The sequence below is a fragment of the Macrobrachium nipponense genome, chromosome 28, assembly GCF_015104395.2.
Source record: "Macrobrachium nipponense isolate FS-2020 chromosome 28, ASM1510439v2, whole genome shotgun sequence".
Classification (NCBI taxonomy): Eukaryota; Metazoa; Arthropoda; class Malacostraca; order Decapoda; family Palaemonidae; genus Macrobrachium; species Macrobrachium nipponense.
This window is the reverse complement of record NC_087217.1, coordinates 19,111,839-19,131,698: the sequence shown is the minus strand read 5'-3', so window position 1 is coordinate 19,131,698 and position 19,860 is coordinate 19,111,839. Positions and strand designations below refer to the sequence as shown.

The following is a 19,860-nucleotide window of genomic DNA, read 5'->3' as shown; positions in this document are numbered from 1 at the left end:
AACAAAAGAAGGTATCCCACCTCCATCCAGATACCTCCATGGTAGGCACACAACTATAATTCGTTCTGGGTGACACTAAAACAATGAAAGGTGAGATGACCTCCCAAAGGTCAGTTTGAAATCCCAAGAGGTCGTAAATGTAGATTGGTGTATATGTTTCCGAAATGAAAAACTAAAAAAAAAAAAATTATTTGGAAAAACAACACGATCAATTAACAAGTTAAATCCGTAGATAAAATGTTATACACAGGAAAAATGAAAAAAAAAGTAGCCTTGTATTTTACGAACAATATCCACAAACCAAATATTAAGACAAGGAAATTTAACAAGCTTTGTATTATTCGCAATGGGTCGCGATGGGGTCCAAGAAACCAAAACCTTCTTTCAAGTGTGTGTGTGTGTGTGTGTGTGTGTGTGTGTGTGTGTGTGTTGTGTGCGCGCGCGCTTTATGGACACTTCATTCGCTTCAAGCATGCCCACAGCTAAATCACAAACCTCCCCTGGGTCCAAACAAAATGAAGATGAGGATTTACGCACACCCACCGGATTATTTTTGAAAATCTCCCTTAAAATCCTCTTCAGAACTAAGACCAGGGATATAGCCAGCCTAAATTAAGTCTGGGAAACAATTAGGATTAGGACGAAAGGGTAGCGGGGAGCCCTGGATCGGAAATGCCCACGATGGTTACCTTCGTTTTGTTTAGTTTCCTTATTCTCTCTCTCTCTCTCTCTCTCTCTCTCTCTCTCTCTCTCTCTCTCTCTCTCTCTTGACATACGAATCATTTCACGCTGATGCATGTCCAAATTCATATGTAAAATACAAAGTATAAATATCTTCAACTTTAATTTATGAGCAACATATTTAAGCTATGCATTGCAATTATGAATTAAAACAACTTGAAATAACTCTTTCGAGCAAAAAATATGAAAATAAAAGATTAGAGTGGTGAATGGTAAATTATTCAAATTAAATAAGGGTTCAATAGGCAGGAACTAAATTTTCTTTTTATTTCGTCCTACTGCCCTTCATGAAAACTGTCATGTTTACAGAACGAGAGAAAACGAGGAAACGGACTTCGAGGAGGAGAAGAGAATACGGAAAGTACACGATAGATCCTGGCTCTGGCACGAAAGGCTTAACGAGGATTATAGGACCCTTAAAGGATGATTTTTGGAGATGGACTGATAAAAATCTACAGACTTGATAAAAGGTATTCATTAACTTGGACGTCGTGGGGTCAGATGGGTCACAAAGGAGGTCAAAAATGCCAGTGCCCCGAATATTTTTCCTTCCCAGGAAATGAACGAATTTCTTTTGCGGATTTCGTTAAAAGCGCCCAAGCTTTGCCATGAACATAGGAGACGATAAACCAGAAAATGCTTATTAATTCAAGAGGGTTTCTCTATAAAATTTACGAACCAAAAGTGTGTCATTGTAAGGTCGAGAAGCTAAGAGGACAATTTGGTTAATACAATTATCTTCGTACCTACAGTAAAAACGTCACCAGTCGATTCTATAAAATATTTATTAATGGTTAACCTACGCATTTGTTTTGAAGACTCGCGGAATAACGGACCTTACAGTAGGAGATGAGAGATGAAAGATGTCTACCTTTCAAGTTTCTATCAATAAAACACAATCCAATAAAATGCTGTACTTACCAATATGCAATACAGCGGCCTCATTTTCTTACTAGTGTTGCACATTTGACGTCCGCTCATTTACAGCACAAACACAACCGAAGGGCGCCTGTTCATGAAACAAAACAAAAAAGGTAAAATTACCATTGTACTACCAAGAGGATGCATATTACAAAAATATGTAATTTTCTATACAGTGATGGACTTTCCCGACACGGGTTGGCTCTCGAGAAAAAGCACGTGATTTAAACCCTGAATCATAGACGATCCACTGTACAGAAAAACTCAACAAATTGGGTAGTTTGTCAGCCAACACAGATATCTTACCAGAAGAACATCGGACTACATTATTCCACCTCTATTTTGAAAACAATCTCCCTCTTCATGGAAAGTAAAGGCCTTCCATTCGAATAACTCTAATCATCTTTTCCTTTAACAGATTTTTTTATTAACATATCGTCCTTCATTCTTTATACATAACCAAACCTTCTCCAAACACTTCCATCCATCTTTTCACACTTCGGCCAATGTCTTGAGGTCGAATGCGTACCTCCACATTTCCCAACCTTATCCTCACCAAGGTAAAGACCTCTTTATCTTGACCCTCACAAAGGAGAGTCTGTCCAGAGATCTATTCATACCTTGGCCTCTGTAACCACAATCTTCTCAACCTTTTACACATGCAGTGCTTTAACTTTCTTGTCACTGCAAGCCTTGAATCCAAGTGAGGACTAAATGAAGAATCCTCGACCTTGCGTTTTATATAGTAGGATACTACATTACACGAATAAATACCAACTGAGAACTATAACAAGTTACTTTACACTTCTACCCAATGGTGGGTGCAGCTTAGAATGCATTGCTAAACCATAAGTTTAATTTTTATTGTTTTACGTAGAGCCGCATGCATTTACAGTACATAATCCATCAAATACCAAATAAACAACGGTAATCTTCAAAGAAGAAATCTGAGCGCTGATTTTCCATTTTCATCTTTAGGGTTGGGTCAAGGTCAACTTTACAGATAATCTTCTCCCGTCATCCCTCTTGAAGCAACTAATCCCAGATAAAGTGAATCAGAGAGCCTTCCAATGAAAAACAACAACAAACAACACAGGAGACCAGGAGTTAATTATAGGGATCTTAACCACTACCCTTTCTGTATCAGAGCCCCAAGAGTCCTCTTTGACATTTTGGAGGACTACAACAGAGGCCACCAAATTCTTTGCAGCCTTGTTATGACGCCCCTAATTATCATTTCACTTGCATATTCATGTGATCACAATAAAGGAGCATTTCATATCCTTAAAATTTCACCTTACCACCTGCAAAAACATTCAAATGCCCTACGGGCTGCTCTATGAGCAAGAGCCCACGCTGGCATAACGCCAGCTTAATCTTCAACAACAACAACAAGCCCCTATAACCGATTAACGCCAGGAAAGAATACGATGCCAAGTACAATCGTACTAAGAATGTTGTAGAAAATAATGGAAGTTTATATAAAAAGACATTAATATCAACGATCTGGCTGGAAGATGAACATACGAGACATTGGACATAGCTGAATCTCATACAGAGAATGAAAGGCTTGACTGAAATTTTAGCAAAGCTATTAAACAAGTACTGCTCCGACAATTCAACCTTAGTCTGCATACTAAATCATATTGTACCTTATCATTAATAAGTATATACTGACAGTCTACGTACCAACAGAATGCTATGTAACTACATTTGAAGTTTCTATGGTTCTTAATCGGGCAGTTGAGACATTATTATGATGCGTCCAATATGCAATGGCCACGACTTATTATTTCACTCGACCCGTTGACGATCCTCATTTTCACTTGAAGAATACACCTCTGAAGAACTAAACCAAGTACGAAAATAAAGAAGTACAATCAAAAGCCTGGAGAAAAAGACTGAAAACAAAGTTACTCACACCATTAACAGAGAGATTAGGCTCTCCAGTAAACATTCTTAAGCAGCTGTTTAACCCGAGGCCATGCTCAGGGTGACGAATTATTAAATGTCCAGGCAACAGTCTGCCACTGCGGATTAAGAGAGAGAGAGAGAGAGAGAGAGAGAGAGAGAGAGAGAGAGAGAGAGAGAGAGAGAGGTGAGGGGGGGGGTCGAAATAACTTCATGCAGCAGTCTATTATTGTTTCAAGAGGGCTGATGTAAAATACGTCTTAATGCAAATAACATTCTTACGAAAAAAAGACGCAAAATAAGATCCAAAAGTCGGCTAAAACCGAAAAATTCAATAGGAACTTTCAATCTAAATGCAATAAATTATTTTATACGGACTATTTATTTGTTTGTTTGTATGGTGTTTTTACGCCGGATTCAACCAGTGGTTATTCAGCAACGGGACCAACGGCCTTACGTGACTTCCGAACCTCGTCGAGAGTGAACTTCTATCACCAGAAATACACATCTCAAACTCCTCAATGGAATGCCCGGGAATCGAACTCGTGGCCACCAAGGTGGCAGGTCAAGACCATACCGATCACGCAACTGAGGGGCTACGGACTATTTAGCTCACTTTTACAACAGACAATAAATGCCAGGTAAACAATGATAATGCAATCGAGGCGTCTCATTACAGATATATAATATATATATATATATATATATATATAAGATATATATATATATATATATATCTGCTTTATATGTTATATATATACATACATATATATATATATATTATATATCTATCTACATATATATATAGATATATATATATATATATATATATATATATATATATATATATATATATATATATATATATATATATAGATATATATATATATATATATATATATATTATATATATATATATATATCTATATATATATATATATCTATCTATCTATATATATATATATATATATATATATATATATATATATATATATATATATATATATATATATAGATTTTAGTATCTGGGATAATCATGGTACAAGATCTCCCAATTGTTGACTCCACCGAAATGGAGCTAAAAAAAAATTGTTGTTGAGGCTTTGGGAGGAATTCAAGTTACCTTATACTGGAGAGAGAGAGAGAGAGAGAGAGAGAGAGAGAGAGAGAGAGAGAGAAATTTACCCTGAATAGAAAAATTTGCTTGTTTCAAAGGACAACAATCTTCAGCACTTGGTAAAATTATGCAAAACTTTATGAGGGAAGAGGGAAAAGATATTACGTGTATTTGACTTCAAATGAAAATATCTTTTATAGACGTGTTACCTCTTATTAACTGATATCTAACGGGAATACTGGAACGTACTTCATTTCCGAAATAGTTAATTTAGTCTCTTCCGACAGACATTGTTGGTAACTGGAGGTTTGGACTGTTTTCGGAAATTATTTAAGAGGATGTAAAATTACATGAGAAGGGAATTGATGAGACAGAAGCGCAGGATAGAAATAGATGGAAACGGCTCATCCGAAACGGCGACCCCATATAAAAATGGAAACAAGCTGGAAGAAGAAGAAGAAGAAGATGTAAAATTAAAAGTTTAATGTTCTGTATTTTGGTAAACAAAGAAGCTGTACCATAAAATATAGTATATTCCTCAACATATGCGTTTAAGTTTAGACAATCCTGGTGAATTAAACATCAGTTTTAGCAGATAGAATATGTACCAGTTATGTAACTATTACGGTATTATTAGTCATTGTATAATTAGAATTATTTGTAATACCAACTGTACATTCCTGTACAATAGATAAATTTGATGATGTAGATTATCAGAATTAATTCACAGATTTGTTATCTGTTTCTTTTCATTCTTAAAGTTCTCGTTCAATTAACTTCCATAAATTTTACCTCCCCCTAAACTCATTTATTCTTATATCCACCTATTTTTACCATCGTTTTATTTCTCTCATATCTTTCGTTCTCCATCTTCTCTTACCTGTCTTCACCTCCCCCTTTTGTCAACTAAGAAATCTATCCCATATCGATGCTTTGTGTCGGCAGAAGTCCACAACCAGAAACTCCTTCAGAGAAAGGAATCTTTGGTGGTGGAGTCCTTTGTGACTCCACCGAGGCCATAGGATTCCATTGTCACTCCGAAGGGTATACTCGGAGGGAAGGAGAAACCAGAGAGAGGAGAGGGGAAGGGGTCGGGGATATGTACGTCGAAGGGAGGGGAGGGGGAGGAGAAGAGGAGGAGCGGTCTCGGGCCGAACTGATAAATCCATTGTGGAAGGCAGATCCGTAACTAAAGTGATAATCTACCCATCGCAAAAGGTCTTCGCCACAGTTTCTCCCATTCATAAATTGACATTTCTCGGGATTCTCGCCTCTCCTCTCGCTTTATCTGTTCGAGGTGACGCCACAAAGAGTCCTCCTGCTTCATTAAATGGTCATTAAGGGCCATCCGAGTTTACAATGCCGTCTGCTCTCTCCATTCCTATCGACGGGGCTTTGATCTTTTTACGAATGGAAGGTGGAATAAGGTCGAGAACTTGATATTTTGTTTGGTTTCGCCCAGATGAAGATTGGTAATGGATACCCTTTGTTAAAATACCATTGATAACTCTTGCCATGAACATAAATACAATTTGGGACGCATAAACTGATACTAGTTCGGAAGAAAGCTAGTCAATCATTGGCTATTTTTGCAATATCGTGATCTTAGAATAAATATCTGTGACAATCGTATGGAGGCTTTTTATCCTAATACAAATTTAATTGTTTCCAGGATTATCTAGTTTTTTTTATGTTTGTTGACCTACTTCTCTTGGCTCAATTATAATAAAAATTTTCGGCATAAACTGAGAAACCATCATTCATTGATGACAACCATTTAGTTTTCAAAGTCTAATGTGTTGTCATTGGCCGACACAAAGACATAGCTTACTTAAAAGTGTGATGATGTTTACCTTAAAAATGTATTGGTATAAACTGCCTCTCATCAACATGAAAAATCTGTTCGAATCCGGGCCCGAGGACGGAGTGATATGGCCATGTTCCATTAAAACTCCGTAAACTGCAACCCTGCAGATTCTCGTCTAACGTTTAAATTAAAGGTTGCTTCCCTCCCATTTCGGCTTCCAGTTATAACCCAATGCTGTCGATTAATTGCTAGGTAATTGATTCATTGCTTAGCTAAATAGATATATTAAATGTATATATATATGTATATATATATATATATTATAAATAAGATATATATATATATTTAACCAGTGTTTTAATGAGCCTTTATACAATATATATATATATATATATATATATATATATATATATATATATATATATATATATATATATATCTGTTCAGCTAAGCAATGAATCAATTACCTAGCAATTAATCGACAGCATTGGGTTATAACTGGAAGCCGAAATGGGAGGGAAGCAACCTTTAATTTAAACGTTAGACGAGAATCTGCAGGGTTGCAGTTTACGGAGTTAACACTTTGAAACTGCAATTTACAGAGTTAACACCTTGAAAAGTTCCTCGTTGGGCGTGTGGTTTACGTGCTCGCCTACCGAGTCAGTAGTCCGGAGTTCGATTCCCCGCTCGGCCACTGTGGAATCAGAGGAATTTGTTTCTGGTGATTGGAAATTAATTTCTCGAAATACTGTGGTTCGGATCCCACAATAAGCTGCAGGTCCCGTTGCTAGGTAACCAATGGGTTCCTAGCCACGTCAAAATATCTAATCCTTCGAGCCAGCCTTAGCTGATCTATTCATCAGCTCAGTGGTCTGGTTAAACGAAGATATACTTAACACCTTGAAAGAGACAAGATGTAAAATACCTCGGATGTGCTGTCTTGGTGGGCAGCCATTGGCACTGATTTCACGAAGGTCATTTAACAACGCTACAAAGACCAGTCATTCATTCATTTGGTTTGATGTCCAGCCCTTCACAAGGATGATCCCCTTTCTGGTGGGCCCTTGTACGTTTTCTAAACAAGTTGCTTCTTATATATTTTATAATTGTCTTTTAGTGTTTTCTCATAAGTATCTCAGCTCCTGCAGAATAGGAGGGGTCTTTAGCTCTTTTTTAAATTTGCTTTCTTCTTGTATGATCTTCACTTCAGGCGGTATTTTGCTGTATGGTGTTGGTGCGCAGTGTTCAAATGTTCTCTCACCTTAATTACAATCTATCTCACCTGACTTATAATGTTTGCAACCCAGGTTTCGTATATATCACTTCATCCATTTTCGTGGCTGACGTAAAATGGGTTATTTACAGCTCACGAGAAAGAAAATAATGATAGTAAATCATATTAGCTTCCATCAAATTCTATATGATCCACCAATGCAGAGGACGGTTCATTTAAGTCTCACGCTTTACTCCAAAATGACCAATACTATAAGGCACCAAAATTTAAATTTAAGTTTATATTAAAAGTAAGATAATTTAGGCACTAAAATTTAAATTTAACTTGAAATTAAAACTAAGAACGTTTATATCTGCTGAACTATCTTAAGTCTTCGAGAATTCACCACTAGTAATTAACAAATTAACGCAAATGTGACAAGATGAACTCGGGAGAAAACATGGGTAGTCACGTGCAAACCTCAACTACGTCTGAAAACATTATTTGTCAATAAAACTTAACTTTAAAAGAGCTGAACTTTAACAAAATTTATTCCACACCAACAACACAATCACGTTTATTTCATTAAGCTTACTTATACCAATATTATCTATCTCTCCTTGCTCATTTTTATTTAACAAGCCAGGAGGTTTACCAAGCGACATAATTGTCCAACGAGTGCACTTACGCTTCTAACTAGTTTGTCTATTTGGTTTAACCGAGGATAAAACTCTCTTCAGTCTTTAAATGACGTTGAAGTATACTTATTAATATATATATATATATATATATATATATATATATATATATATATATATATTCTTGTATTTCTACCACAAGTAGAGAAGTGGGCTTTGGGCCTAAACTGTTATTGCAGATTTCACTGACATGTCCTTTGGGTGTTCTGAACAGAGAGAGAGAGAGAGAGAGAGAGAGAGAGAGAGAGAGAGAGAGAAGAGAGAGAACTTAATGAATCTAAAGATGGATCCTGAAACAGACCTGTGATTTATAACTGCATGGCGATGTAAATGAATTTCAATTATAGTGTGTGTGGTAGGGTGGGATACGTACCAGAGAAGCCCTGATTGGATTTCGAAATTAACCTGGATTATATAGCCATCCAAAATAATGTTGATGGGTTTCAAAGAAATATTGAGGAAAAGTGAGCATAAGCAAAGGACGATATTATTGGCCCTTTTATATGGATTCCCATCCAAGGATTTTTTATTATTATTGAACCAAGTTTTTTAAAACAGAGGGGACAACGTTAAGAAAACGGTGATAAAACAAAGGGGACAACGTTAAGAAAACGGTGGTAAAACAGGGGGGACAACGTTAAGAAAACGGTGGTAAAACAGACGGGACAACGATAAGAAAACTGTGGTAAAACAAAGGGGACAACGTTAAGAAAAGGGTGGTAAAACAGAGGGGACAACGTTAAGAAAACGGTGATAAAAGAAAGGGAACAACATTAAGAAAACGGTGGTAAAACAGACGGGACAACGTTAAGAAAACGGTGGTAAAACAGAGGGGAGAACGTTAAGAAAACGCTGTTAAAACAGAGGGTACAACGTTAAGAAAACGGTGGTAAAACAAAGGGGACAACGTTAAGAAAACGGTCTTAAAACAGAGGGGACAACGTTAAGAAAACGGTGGTAAAACAGAGGGGACAACGTTAAGAAAACGGTGTTAAAACAGAGGGGACAACGTTAAGAAAACGTGGTAAAACAGAGGGGACAACGTTAAGAAAACGTGGTAAAACAAAGGGGTGACAACGTAAAAGAAAAAGTTTGTAAAACAAGGGGACAACGTTAAGAAAACGGTGAATTAAAACAAAAGAACAACGTTAAGAAAACGGTGTAAAAACAAAGGGGACAACGTTAAGAAACGGTGGTAAAACGAGGGAGAAAACAAAAGTTAAGAAAACGGTGGTAAAACAGAACAACGTAAGGAAAACGGTGGTAAAACAAAGGGCAACGTTAAGAAAACGGTGTAAAACAAGGGGACAACGTTAAGAAAGGGTGGTTAAAACAAGACAACGTTAAGAAAACGGTGTAAAACAAGGGGACAACGTTAAGAAAAGGTGGTAAAACCAGATACAACGGGTTAAGAAAAACGGTTGGTTAAAACAAGGGACAAGAAAATTAAGAAAACAAACGGTGATTAAAACAGGAGGGGGACAACGTTAAGAAAACGGTGTTAAAACCAAAGGGAAACAACGTTAAGAAAAGGGTGGTAAAACAGAGGGGACAACGTTAAGAAAACGGTGGTAAAACAGAGGGGACAACATTAAGAAAAGGGTGGTAAAACAGAGGGGACAACGTTAAGAAAACGGTGTTAAAACAGAGGGGACAACGTTAAGAAAACGGTGATAAAACAAAGGGAACAACGTTAAGAAAACGGTGGTAAAACAGAGGGGACAACGTTAAGAAAATGGTGATAAAAGAAAGGGGACAACGTTAAGAAAACTGTGGTAAAAAAGGCGGGACAATGTTAAGAAAAGGGTGGTAAAACAGAGGGGACAACTTTAAGAAAAGGGTGGTAAAACAGAGGGGACAACGTTAAGAAACGGTGTTAAAACAGAGGGGACAACGTTAAGAAAACGGTGATAAAACAAAGGGAACAACGTTAAGAAAACGGTGGTAAAACAGAGGGGACAACGTTAAGAAAAGGGTGATAAAACGAAGGGAATAACGTTAAGAAAACTGTGGTAAAACAGACGGGACAACGTTAAGAAAAGGGTGGTAAAACAGAGGGGACAACGTTAAGAAAAGGGTGGTAAAACAGACGGGACAACGTTAAGAAAAGGGTGGTAAAACAGACGGGACAACGTTAAGAAAAGGGTGGTAATACAGAGGGGACAACGTTAAGGGTGGTAAAACAGAGGGGACAACGTTAAGAAAACGGTGATAAAACAAAGGGAACAACGTTAAGAAAACTATGGTAAAACAGACGGGACAACGTTAAGAAAAGGGTGGTAAAACACAGAAAGAACGTAAAAGACAAGGTGGTAAAACAGAGGGGACAACGTTAAGAAAACGGTGATAAAACAAAGGGAACAACGTTAAGAAAACGGTGGTAAAACAGAGGGGAAAACGTTAATAAAATGGTGATAAAAGAAAGGGGACAACGTTAAGAAAAGGGTGATAAAACAAAGGGAACAACGGTAAGAAAACGGTGGTAAAAGAAAGGGGACAACGTTAAGAAAAGGGTGGTAAAACAGAGGGGACAACGTTAGGAAAACGGTGTTAAAACAGAGGGGACAACGTTAAGAAAAGGGTGGTAAAACAGACAGGAAAACGTTAAGGAAACGGAGATAAAACAAAGGGAACAACGATAAGAAAACGGTGTTAAAACAGAGGGGACAACGTTAAGAAAATGGTGATAAAAGAAAGGGGACAACGTTAAGAAAACGGTGTTGAAACAGAGGGGACAACGTTAAGAAAATGGTGGTAAAACAAAGGGGACAACGTTAAGAAAAGGGTGGTAAAACAGAGGGGGCAACGTTAAGAAAACGGTGGTAAAACAGAGGGGACAACGTTAAGAAAACGGTGTTGAAACAAAGGGGACAACGTTAAGAAAATGGTGATAAAAGAAAGGGGACAACGTTAAGAAAAGGGTGGTAAAACAGAGGGGGCAACGTTAAGAAAACGGTGGTAAAACAGAGGGGACAACGTTAAGAAAACGGTGTTGAAACAAAGGGGACAACGTTAAGAAAACGGTGTTAAAACAGAGGGGACAACGTTAAGAAAACGGTGATAAAACAAAGGGAACAACGTTAAGAAAACGGTGGTAAAACAGATGGGATAACGTTACGAAAAGGGTGGTAAAACAAAGGGGATAACGTTAAGAAAACGGTGGTAAAATAGAGGGGATAACGGTACGAAAAGGGTGTTGAAACAAAGGGGACAACGTTAAGAAAACGGTGGTAAAACAGACGGGACAACGTTAAGAAAACGGCGATAAAACAAAGGGAACAACGTTAAGAAAACGGTGGTAAAACAAAAGGGACAACGTTAAGAAAACGGTGTTAAAACGAAGGGGACAACGTTAAGAAAACGGTGTTAAAACGAAGGGAATAACGTTAAGAAAACGGTGGTAAAACAGACGGGAAAACGTTAAGAAAACGGTGGTAGAACAGACGGGACAAAGTTAAGAAAATTGTGGTAAAAAATAGGGGACAACGTTAAGAAAACGGTGGTAAAACAGACGGGACAACGTTACGAAAAGGTTGTTAAACCAAAGGGGACAAAGTTAAGAAAATGGTGGTAAAACAGACTGGACAACGTTAAGAAAACGGTGGTAAAACAGACTGGACAACGTTATGAAAACGGTGGTAAAACAGACGGGACAACGTTAAGAAAACGGTGGTAAAACCGACGGGACAACGTTAAGAAAACGGTGGTTAAACAAAGGGGACAACGTTAAGAAAACGGTGGTAAAACAAAGGGAACAACGTTAAGAAAACGGTGATAAGACAGAGGGGACAGCGTTAAGAAAACGGTGGTAAAACAGAGGGGAAAACGTTGAGAATACGGCAGTAAAACAGAGAGGAACAACCTTCAGAAAACGGTGGTAAAACAGAAAGACAACGTTCAGATAACGGTGATAAAACAGAAAGACAACGTTCAGAAAACGGTGGTAAAACAGAAAGACAACGTTCAGAAAACGGTGGTAAAACAGAAGGACAACGTTCAGAAAACGGTGGTAAAACAGAAAGACAACGTTCAGAAAACGGTGGTAAAACAGAAGGACAACGTTGAGAAAACGGTGGTAAAACAGTGAGCAAAACTTGGGAAATTAGCTGATTTTGCTAACCTTCCTTCATCATATGAGAGAGAGAGAGAGAGAGAGAGAGAGAGAGAGAGAGAGAGAGACTTATGCAAGTAGGTACTGCTATGCAAATATTGTTATGCGAATACGTCATTTTATGCCAACATTTTTGTGTAAAACATAATGTTATGCTGTTGAATATTGCTCAGCAAATACTACGTATTGTTATGCAAATACATATGGTTATGCAAATATGTTTTTTTATGCAAATGCGTATGAAGCACTCATAATTATCGACATCATTATGGTGAGGGGTTCTTAAATAAATAACTTTATTTTTGTATTTCATTAAAATAGCAAAATGCACAATTAATTGATGCTATGTTCTCCTTTGATATGAATATTGCGAAGGTCTAAGAAAAAATTCATCAAGAATCAAAAGAATAAATATAAATATAACCTTGAATTTAAATTATTCACATTTTTCTCTAGCTCATATTTAAACTGATTTTTTTATATCCGATCCCTTATTTCAGTACTTCCCGTTATCTTCTTTGCAAGAAGCTTGGAGTTCAAGTTACTGGCCCCTCTGGGCTTTTTCCAGAGTAATATGGTTCACGGCTGAATAATAATAATACGCAGTACTGATATACAGATATACCCTCTATGACTGAAGGTGGCTGGGAAGAGCCGATTCCTTAGAGGGAGTTGCTTGGGAAGAGCTGTCTCCTTGGAGGGAGTTGCGTGGGAAGAGCTGCTTCTTTGGAGACGCTGAAGATCCCATCCCCAAGTGAAGATCCCATCCCAAGAGTTGCTTCCTTGGAGACGCTGAAGATCCCATATCCCCAAGAGCTGCTTCCTTGGAGACGCTGAAGATCCCATATTCCCAAGAGCTGCTTCCTTGGAGATGCTGAAGATCCCATCCCCAAGTGAAGATCCCATCCCAAGAGTTGCTTCCTTGGAGACGCTGAAGATCCCATATCCCCAAGAGCTGCTTCCTTGGAGACGCTGAAGATCCCATATCCCCAAGAGCTGCTTCCTTGGAGACGCTGAAGATCCCATCCCCAAGTGGCAGAAACAAATTCAAAGCTTAAGTGAAGGCGAAAGCGAAAGTTAAGACACACAACTATGCCTTACAGTTGGATGTTAAATTGTTTTACTATGGACCCTAGGGTTATTATGACTAAAATAAACGCAGCGGTAGGGACTGGCCTGGAAGGACTCGCCACGTTTGCTGCCTCTAGAGGATTTCCCAGTTTTGTTGCCTCTAGAGGACTTGGCCATTTTGTTGCCGCCAGTGCCGCTGTCACTGCTGCTGCTGCTCTTGGACTTTTACCCGCACCTGAATCTACACGAACACCGAAAACCCTGGAACGAAACTTGAAGAAGGACGACCACCTGGAAGGTCTTGTCGGAGTCATCCACGACGAGATGAAATACCAGCGTGGAAAATTAGAAGAGTATGAAGGACGAGCGATGAGACAGCTCGAAGAGAACGTCCGTCTGCAGGAGAGGCTGAGGATACTCGAGGAAGAGAACAGCCTCTTGCGCCAGAGGACACAGCCTAAGGAGAGGGACGACGACGGACGCATTCCACTTCTCGAAGCTGAAGTCCTCCACATGGAGAGGGATTTGACAAACGCCCAGCGGAGGATATCGCTTCTTGAGGAGGAGCTGCATCGAGAGAAGGAGTCGAACGAACAGTGGAAGGCAACTTATTTACAACATTTGCAGCGTACTGAGAAGCTAATGAGGGTCGCTCAAGGCAAGGACCTCCAGCTTCAGTATCTGAAGAATAGACGCCACGGAAACACACTCCTGCTTGAGGGACTCTGTAAGAGAAAGTATAAGAAACGAAAGAGTAACCCCCCTAGAGGAAAAGCACAGGAATTAAAAGATACCCACAGCATGATAAGGGACAGGAATTGGCTCTTAGGAGCAGGAAATCAACACATGCAGAGGGAGAAGAAAGAAATGTTGTCTACGATTGGCCAAATTTTACTGGAGTTACAAACTCATAGACATCGGAATGAAAGATTTGGTCCGAAGCAAACTCCCAGACCAACAGAGAAGATGCCTGAGCAGCACAGAAGAGAGAGTTGGAAGCCGGGAAAAGAAAGGGTGGAAAAGAAGGACAAGAAAAAGAACAAGAATGACACTTTTGCCGAGTTGTTAAGAAGAGAAGACCGTGAGTCCCAGATTACTGGTCAATGGGCTTGGAGTCTTGAGACTATTTCAGATTCCCTGAGTTTGGGAACTTTGTCTTTAGGTGAAGTGATTATCGGTCTTGAGAAACAGTTCGACCTTCATATTCAAAGGGCACAGGACGCATACGAAAAATTGCTGGATGTTAAGAAAAGTTTTGCCAGCATCTTCAAAAAGGTCAAAGTTGTGCTCGCCCAAATGAAGGAAGTTGCACGGCACAGGATGATGAGAAGAGGCAAGGCTTCAGAGGAGCAACATAAAACAGACAAACGCATGCCGAAGCTGCTTTCCTTTCCACTGCCACCTTCCAGGACAGCTACGACTTTGGCGCCTGAACCCATGGGAGTGGCTCTGTGGGACTGTCTACAGGAATTAAAGGAATTCAAACTTTTGGAAAACTTGACTGAAAAGGAACTGGATCTCGCAATGAAATTAACGAATATGGGCATTCCGTTGGTCGCCTTGAATAATGTTTCTCTTACAACGGAAAACAAAATTGGTAGAGGGGTATTTGGGGAATGCTTTAGATTTCATTTCACGGATATGGCAAAGCCTGTTGTTATCAAGATCAACAATAATGATTTACCCAGCGTATTCTACAGAGACGCACTGGCGGAGATAATACCATTACACAAACTGAGGGACGTTAAAGGCATACCAACGCTATATGCAGTATGCCCAAAGGAGCCTTATGCTATCGTCATGGAAGATGCTGGTACCATCACCTTATATGATTGGATACCAAAAATGGCCCACAAGCCAATGGAAATATTAGCAATGTTCAAGAAAATTTGTGAGATCCTGGTACAGATTCATAAAGCGAATATATTACATCATGACCTGCATGGCCAAAACATTGTTATAAATGAAACAACAAATGAACCCACAATAGTGGACTTTGGTTTAGCAACAATATGTCACAGTAATAGGCCAACTAGATGGCGAGAAAGACAAAACCCAGATGATGATATAAGGATGATGGCGTATAACATAATAAGTGTACCAGACAGAATAACTTTAGATCCATATATCAAAGGAGTATTCATCAAGTTAGCTAATCACTGGTATATTAACAAGCCTTCCGCTGAAGACGCCGTCGACGATCTAACAGAACTAATGGATTACCTTGGAAGGACGCAGCAGCTTCACGAACAAGGAAGACTTCCACAAGGGACAGGATGAGAATGGCGCTACTGTGGATATAGCTCAAATCCCTCTGCCCAAGTCGAAGGATGGAAGGCAGCTGGTGGGGCTGCTAAAAGTCTTTTGTCCCTGTGGAGAGGAAGAAGAAGAGCTGGGGAGCTCATATGTCGAATCCTCTGCCCAGGACGAAGGATGGAAGGCAGCTGGTGGGCCTGCTGGAAGTCCTTTGTCCTTGTGCAGAAGAAGGATATGAGATGGGTTGCTCATAGGTCGAATCCTCTGCCCAGGACGAAGGATGGAAGGGAACTGGTGGGGCTGCTGGAAGTCCTTTGTCCTTGTGCAGAGGAAGGATATGAGATGGGTTGCTCATAGGTCGAATCCTCTGCCCAGGACGAAGGATGGAAGGCAGCTGGTGGGCCTGCTGGAAGTCCTTTGTCCTTGTGCAGAAGAAGGATATGAGATGGGTTGCTCATAGGTCGAATCCTCTGCCCAGGACGAAGGACGGAAGGCAGCTGGTGGGGCTGCTGGAAGTCTTTTGTCCCAGTGGAGAGGAAGGAGAAGAGCTGGGGTGCTCATAGGTCGAATCCTCTGCCTAGGACAAAGGACGGAAGGCAGCTGGTGGGGCTTCTGGAAGTCCTTTGTCCTTGTGCAGAAGTAGGATATGAGATGAGTTGCTCATAGGTTGAATCCTCTGCCCAGGACGAAGGATGGAAGGCAGCTGGTGGGCCTGCTGGAAGTCCTTTGTCCTTGTGCAGAAGAAGGATATGAGATGGGGTGCTCATAGGTCGAATCCTCTGCCCAGAACGAAGGATGGAAGGCAGCTGGTGGGGCTGCTGGAAGTCTTTTGTCCTTGTGGCAGAAGAGGATAATTTAGTATGGGGTTGCTCCATAGGTCGAATCCTCTGCCCAGGAAACGTAAGGATTGGATAGCAGCTGGTGGGTTCTGCTGGTAAGTCTTTTTGTCCTCAGTGGACGGAGGAATGGAAGAAGGGCTATGGCTGGGGGCTCATAGGTCGAAATCCTTCCCTTTTGCCCAGGACGAAGGATGGAAGGTGCAAGCTTGGTGGGGCCCTAGCTGGAAAGTTCCTTTTGTCCTCAGTGGCAGTAAGGAAGGAATAATGAGCTGGGGTGCTCATAGGTCGAAAATCCTCTGCCCAGGTGAACGAATGGAACGGAAGGCAGCCTGGTGGGTGGCCTTGCTGGAAGTTCCTTTTGTCCTTGTGGCAGAACGGAAAGGTAGTGAATATGGGCCGTATGGGGTGCCTCATCGAGGTCGAATCCTCTGCCCTCAGGACGAAGGAGATGGAAGGACTGCTGGTGGGGACTGCTGGAAGTCTTTTGGTCTCAGTGGAGAGGGTGAAGGAGAAGGGGCTGGGGTGCTCATAACAGGTCGAATCCTCTGACCCACACAGGACGAAGGAGTTGGAAGGCTGCTGGTGGTGGCTGCTGGAAGTCTTTTGTCCCTCAGTGGAGGACAGGAAGGAGAAGGGCTGGGGTGCTCAATAGGTGCGGAATCCTCTGCCCAGGAACATAAGGGGGATGGAATGCAGCTGGTGGGGCTGCTGGGAAGTCTTTTGTCCCGTGGTGGAGGAAGGAAGGAGAAGAGCTGGGGTGCTGTCAATAGTCCGATCCTTCTGCCCAGGACGAAAAGTGACGGAAGGCAGCTGGTAGGGTGGGGCTGGCTGGAAAGGTTGTTTTCTTTGTCCCAGTGGAGAGGAAGGAGAAGAGCTGGCGGGGGGGGGTGCTCATAGGTCGAATCCTCTGCCCAGGACCGAAGGACGGAAGGCATCGTGCTGGTGGGGAGCTGCTGAAGTCTTTTGTCTCATGGAGGAAGTGGGAAGATAGGCTGGGTGCGCAATAGGTCGAATCCCTCGGCCCAAGGACGAGGACGGAAGGGCAAGCCTGGGGGTGGGGCTTGCTGGACTGGTTCTTTGTGTCCCAAGTGAGAGGAAGGAGAAGAGCTGGGTGCTTAGGTCCGAATCCTCTGGCCCAGGACGAAGGACGGAAGGCAGCCTGGTTGGGGCTCCTGGAAGTCTTTTGATCCCAGTGGAAGAGTGAGGATAAGAGCTTTTGGGGGGGGGTGACCCTCATAAGGGTCGAATCCTCTGGCCCCAGGGAACGGAAGGAATGATAAGTGCAGCTGGGTGGGGCTGCTAGGAAGTCTTTTGATCCCAAGGTGGAGAGGACGGAGATAAGAGCTAGGGTGCCTTCATAAGGTCCCGTATCCTCTGGCCCACGCCGCAACGGAAGGACGGGAAGGCGCTGGTTCGGGGCTGGTGGGAAGTCTTTTATTTTGTCCTTTGTGGCAGCAGGAAGGATAATGAGCTGGGGTTTGCTCATAGGATTCGAATCCCATCTGCCCGCAGGCACGAACGGAATGGAATGGCAGCTGGTGGGGCTGCTGGAAGTCTTTTTGTCTAGTGCAGAAGAAGGCTATGGAGATGGGTATGTTTGCTCATATGGTCGAATCCTCGTCATTAGGTTGTTATCCTCCTGCCCCGGACAAAGGACGGAAGGCAGCTGGTGGCGCTGCTGGAAGTCTTTTGTCCTTGTGCAGAAGAAGGATATGAGATGGGTTGCTCATAGGTCGAATCCTCTGCCCAGGACGAAGAACGGAAGGCAGTGGTGGGCGGCTGAAAGTTCTTTTGTCCTTGTGCAGAAGAAGGATATGAGATGGGTTGCTCATAGGTAGGAATCCTCTGCAGACGAAGGACGGAAGGCGCTAGTGGGGCTCTGGAAGTCTTTTGTCCTTGTGGCAGAAGTGGATGGTGAGGGGTTTGCTCATAGGCATCCTTGCCCAGAGGGAAGGACGGAAAGGCAGCTGGTTGGGGCTGCTGGAGTCTTTTGTCCCAGGGGAGGAGAAAGGAAGAAGAGTGGGATGCTCATAGGTCGAAATCCTCTGCCCAGGACGAAGGACGGAAGGCAGCTAGTGGGGTGCTGGCTTTTTTTGGAAGTCTTTTGGTCTTGTGTTCAGAAGGAAGATAGTAAGAGTGGGTGCTCATAGGTCGAATCCTCTGCCCAGGGGCCAAGGACGGAAAAAAAAGGAAAGCTAGTGGGGCGTGGCGGTTTTTGTTACGTCCTTGTGCAGGACGGAAGGATATTGAGAGGGTTCAGTGTTTTAGGTCGAATCCTCTGGCCCAGGAGAAGGACGAAGGGCAGCTGGGGCTGCTGCTTGGAAGTCTTTTGTCCCAGTGGAGAGGAAGGAGAAGAGGTGGGGTGCTCATAGCTCGAATCCTCTGCCCAGGACGAAGGACGGAAAGCAGCTGGTGGGGCTGCTGGAAGTCTTTTGTCCCAGTGCAGAGGAAGGAGAAGAGCTGGGGTGATCAAAGGGAACAACGTTAAGAAAACGGTGTTAAAACAGAGGGGACAACGTTAAGAAAACGGTGTTAAAACAAAGGGGACAACGTTAAAAAGAAAACGGTTGGAAAAACAGACGGACAACGTAAGAAAAAACGGGTGGTAAAACAGAGGGGACAACGTTAGAAAAAACGGTGGTAAAACAAAGGGGACAACGTTTTAAGAAAACAACTGTGTTAAAAAAAGAGGGGACACGTTAAGAAAACGGTGGTTAAAACAAAAGGGGACACAACGTTTAGGAAAACGGTGTGTAAAAAACAGAGGGGACAACGTAAAAAACCCGGTGGTAAAACAGAGGGGACAGCGTAAAGAAAACAGTGTTAAAACAGAGGGGACAACGTTAGGAAAACGGTGTTAAAACAAAGGGGACAACGTTAGGAAAACGGTGTTAAAACAGAGGGACAACGTTAAAAAAACGGGTTGTTTAAAACAGTGACAGCGTTAAAGAAAACGGGTGTTAAAACACGAGGGGACAACATTAAGAAAATTGGTGATAAAACAAAGGGGACAACATTTAAGAAAACCGGTGTTAAAACAAAGGGATCAACGTTAAGAAAGAAAAATGGTTTTGATAAAAGAAAGGGGACACGTTAAGAAAACGGTGTTAAAAACAGAGGGGGACAACGTTAAGAAAACGGTGGTAAAACAGAGAGGATAACGTTAAGAAAACGG

At 41.5% G+C, this 19,860-nt stretch overlaps 1 long non-coding RNA gene across 1 annotated transcript in view; it reads right to left on the bottom strand.

Moving 5' to 3' along the window:
* LOC135201291 (uncharacterized) overlaps window positions 1–19,860 on the bottom strand; it is a 303,738-nt gene that overhangs the window by 145,654 nt on the left and 138,224 nt on the right. Inside the window, exon 3 of the long non-coding RNA XR_010311475.1 lies at window positions 1,663–1,750. This is a non-coding gene — a long non-coding RNA (uncharacterized LOC135201291). The remainder of the gene's footprint in view (window positions 1–1,662; window positions 1,751–19,860) is intronic.